Genomic DNA, 4,982 nt, shown 5'->3' with positions numbered 1-4,982 from the left:
GTGCTGCTGCTTTTGTTACTAGTTTCACATCAAAAGGAAAGCCCCAAAATATGGCCTGAGATCCTATCTGATTTCCATGTCGTGTAGAAGCACATTTCTTCATAGGAGTGTTGATGTTGGTCACCTCTGACCTACCGGGAAGTCAAAGAGGAAGACTCCTTGGCCCCAGATTTTGGGGATTGTGCAATTTCCCATGGAGGCTGATATGGGACAAGTGATTCCTTTTTTCCAGATGACATGTTGGCAAAAGATAAAATCCCTTGGCATAAAATATAAACTTGAAAATATGTAGTCAGCTTAGTACTAATACTGAAATATTTACGATTCTCCAGAAAGAGAGGCTTAATTTCAATTAGAACTGTTATGTGATTCTCTATAAAACAGTTATTTCCATTTCCCTGATCTCAGACCTGATACCAGTCACAATAAAATCCATTAAATGAACTATTCTATGGAATCAATCTATGTCCTTGCTAATCCCCATTCATAAGGAGTCACTTTCTTTAAGACAGATGGTGGGTATTTTTGTAGTGTGATTAGATTGGTTTTGCAGAAGTCTACATTGATGTTGTAAGCTAAATCAAAAAATTTCTTAAGAGAGAACTTTTAAAACAAAATAAAAAAAAATCACAAGTAAACTGTGAATAGTGGCCAAATTTCAGAAGATTGTTTCTTTTCAACTAGAGATTGGAGCCTAAAAGATCTCTAAAGAGTTAAATGGTTACAAAAAATAAGAAGTTGGGTCATTATTTTTAACTGTATGTTTCTTAATAGTCTAAACTTTCAAGTAGTAAATATCAGCTGTGTTATTAAAACTTTGTCCTTTGATGTTTAAGCAAATAGACAGCATTTTTTATTTTGACTCATAGCAAAGTTTAGTGCTGGGCTGATTCTCTCCCATCTGCCATAGCCCCACCATCCCCATGGCATTACACGCTCTGCCTCACTCATTTACTCTGCTTGCCCACAGCATTGAGTTTGTGACCCCTAGCACATTAGCTTTTGCTGATTAGGCTGCAAGAGCAACTCTCAAATCTCAGGTTAACAATAGACATTTTCTTCCCCCATCCACATTGCGTGTCACTGGTTGCACGCGGTGGCCACGACCTGCTGCCTGTACGTTCTCATCTCACAACATCCACTGCAGGTCACACTCTGTCTGGAACATGCCATTCTTATAGAGGGAAGGGAAAAAGGGCTGGCAAAACACATTGACATCCACTGGCCAAAGCAAATCCCATGCCAAGGCCAGTGTCAGCGGCAGGCAGTGTAGTGTATTCTGACAGGAAGTTGTGCAAGTCACGTGGTGGCAGGCAGGGATGTGTTGTTCTAGAGGATAGGGAGTGAATAGTTGGGTACAGTAATCTAATCCGCCATACCTAGTGTGTGAAGGGGAGGGGAGGCTCAGGATCTGCAGTTTAGGCTGGCCTGAGTGGATCAGAAGTTTTCTGGCTCACTGGCTGCTGGTGCTTTGATCCCTCTCCTGAGAAGGCTACCCTTTCACCCCTGTTAATCTTTCCCTAGCTCCACCCTAAATGTGCTGGGCATTATCGTGTTCCTAGCAACTCACCCCATGCAGGGCAGCCGGAGCTGAGCTATTTATAACAATATAACAATTTCTGATCACTAGGTTGGGGACAACCTTCTCTTAGAGTCTGGTAGGCACTTATTGCAGGCTGGAAGGGAGAGAGAGGAGTTGGAAAAGGGCCAGACTTCATGGGGAGGGTGACTATGTAGCAGGTCCATCCTGCCATCTTTGGTATTGTTCTATCCTTTAATCCACTGGGAATTAATCTTTATGTTAAGCCAACTTCTCTGGATTTGTGTGATCTGAAGACTAACTCTAATTGGGATCCCCCCCACTCTCCATCAGCTCTTTATTGCAATGTAGTTACTATGGGAGCAAACCTTCAAGGATCCCATCAAAATAGATGGCACATGTTGATCTGAAAGCCAAGGGGAGGAGATTTGAGTGGGCAGTCCCTTGACAGAATTTGTGCCCAAAGGAAGGGCTATCTCATGGGGCTTGTAAGGACAAAGGAGGGCCCAAGAAGGATAGATATCATCACTCTGTATTTAAAGTGGGTGATGGAGGCCCAAAACTTGGATTTAGTCTTTGAGTCCTGTGTATTGTCAACACAGCCAGGGGTTTTAGTTAATGGAGTCTGCACAATTTTCAGAATCCCCAAAACTGAGAGGATTCCATACATTTACCCAAGATAGGGTTGCCTAAGTTAAGGAAAAGGTTTCCATGGCTAGAATTTAATAAGCTAAGACAACAGCCATGATTAGCTTATAAACAGAAGCTTAATTGGGGGTTAATTTTTATTTGATTAATAACATGGAGAAACTGTTCTAATTTAGTATGTGCAGAGTCACTGATGATGGTTCACCGAGGGCAAAGGGATCTTTGCCAAGAAAAGACTTGGGAACTCTTGTTCTTTGATATGAAGGCATGTAACTTGTCCAAGCTCGTTTTCAAGCCAGGACTAGAATATTCCAGGCCCAGCTACACTGCACTTCCCTTGGTAACCTCGAGTTTGGTTAGAGCACATTCCTCAATGGAAATGCAGAAATCTCCAGAAAGGATTAGCCTTGACTCGGGTGGGGGGAACTTTGAGGTGCCAGTGTATAGTCTCCAATGGATTTAAGGAAATGTGCAGCCACCAGGCATCTTGGGGAAGTTAGGTGGACAGAATGTAGAGTAAGATGCCAGTGGGCAGTGGCAAATGGAGCACAGAGTAGCAACTCCCTAGCAGACAAGTGCTGTCCCCAGCAGTATGACAAGATCCTATAGCCAGCAAGAAGAGAAGACTAGGGTCCTGATGACATCATACAAAGTTTGCTGCACATGCATTTCAAAATAAATGTGTCCTCCATGCATATGGTCAGGGTGTTTGTGTGTGGAAATGCCTTGGGCTATGTAGGAGGCAAGAATGTCAATTTCAGGTTTCCAGAAGGGGATGAGGGTCAAGACCAGTGAGACAGTTCCAAATAGGATCTGGGTCTTTGTTACAGGATTGTAGGTTTTTTACAATTTCAGTGAAAAGGTGTCAGTTACCCAGGAGAAGACAATACAGCAAAATGACTGTTGCAATCCTCAAGTCACCTCCAGTAGGGAATATATTTATTTGAAGTTTCAGACCCCAGGGCCGGAAACACTAAAATGGGTTCTCCTGTTCCTCTTCTTTTTTCTTTTAATGTTTATTTACTTTTGAGAGAGAGAGGGTGTGAGCAGGGGAGGGGCAGAGAGAGAGGGAGACATAGAATCGGAAGCAGGTTACAGGCTCAGAGCTGTCAGCACGGAGCCCGAACCCACAAACCACGAGATCAAGACCTGAGCTGAAGTCAGATACTTAACTGACTGAACCACCCAGGTGCCCTGGATTCTCCTGTTCTTTAGGAACCCTGAGCCAGTTTGCTCGGGTTTGAATTAAGGCTTCTCTGATTACTGGCTCTGTGCCCGCTGGCAAGTCACTTTGCCTTTTTTGTGCCTCAGTTTCTTTACCTACAAAAAGAGAGGAAATGACCTACCTCACAGGGCTTTTGGCACACAGTAAATGCTATATGATTATTAGGTATTTTTTGTGTTGTTGATGAGACACTGCATTTGGACTTCTAAAATAGTACTTCAGATTTGTCATGGAGTACCTACACTTTGTGCTGGTTAGAGAAGTAATTTTAGACCAACTGAACCTGACAGAAGAGATGCATGTCCTCCGAGACTAGGTGAAAAAAGGCCTTACAACGTTTGCCATGGTCTTTTGGAATGGACACTTCCGTTAGAAGTCCAACCACTCTGAGCCCAGCACACAGAGAAAAGCCAAGATAGCCATGTGCAAAGCCATGTGGAGAGAGAAGCGATATCTGGCCAGATCCCGTGCTCCCGCCAAGCCAGCCGAAGTACCAGACACGTGAGTAAAGAAATTGTTTTGGAGTTGAGCCTTCAGACAACTCCAGCCCCAGCTGTATAAGACCCCAAACGAGGACCTCCCAACCAGTCCCCATCAACCCACAGAACCATGAGAAACCCTAAATTTTGCTTTCAGTTATTGCAGTCGTCTGTCTTGCATAGATAATTAAAACATCTCTCCTCAAGGAAAATTCCCCCTCAACTTGGACTCTGTCGTGGACTGAATGTTTGTGTCCCTCCAAAATTCATATGTTGAACTCTAATCCCCGTTGTGATTGTATTAGGAAGTGGGGCCTTTGGGAGGTCAGGAGAGCAGTCTTCATGGATGCAGTTAGTGCCCTTAGAAGAAGTCAGAGAGTTGGTCTCCCTTTTTCCACCATATGAGGATGCAACAAATTTGTAGTCTGTAACCCTAAGGTGGCCTCACCAGAACCCGACCCCCTAATCTGGGACTTAGCAGCCTCCACAACTGTGACAAATACCTTTCCGTTGCTTATAAGCCACCCAGTCTGTGGTACTTTGCTACAGCATCCCTAACAGACCTGGCCCAGGCCCCAGGCCCCAGGCCTAGCCTTCTCCCCCCACCTCTGGCCCTTTTCCCACAGTTGCAAGCCCTCATGCCTGTTTGAGGTCACCAACAAATAATTTACAAAATGTCTTTTAATTCAGTCCTTGTTATGTTTTACTGTTGCCTTTCAGACTGTGTGGGAGACAGGGTGGAGGTGAGTGCCACTTACCAATTCCCCATTAAGGAAGCCCATTCGAGAGATTTCCCGGATAAAAAGAAATCAACTTCCCTCAAGATAAATTAGGGCATTCTCTTGAAGTCTGCAGCAGCTGCAGTGATGGTTTTAAATGCCACGTTTCCCCCTTGCTGCAGATGTAGAAACTCTAGAGAAACAGGCGGGATGAGCTCATACCAAAATGTTAACAGGAAGTGCCTCTCAGTGACTTTTTCTTGTTTAAAGTACCTTTTATTACTCGTTGTTATTTTCAACAACGAGGACAAGTTACTTTTATAAATGTTTTAACAAATATATCAAGAAATTTGGGCAAAGGTAAAAAGCAG

Source organism: Lynx rufus, unplaced genomic scaffold (assembly GCF_022079265.1).
Source record: "Lynx rufus isolate CCGP_SWC_20201006 ecotype Redwood Valley unplaced genomic scaffold, mLynRuf1.p SCAF_5, whole genome shotgun sequence".
Lineage (NCBI taxonomy): Eukaryota > Metazoa > Chordata > Mammalia > Carnivora > Felidae > Lynx > Lynx rufus.
The sequence above is the reverse complement of the archived record's forward strand: the minus strand, read 5'-3'. Positions refer to the sequence as shown.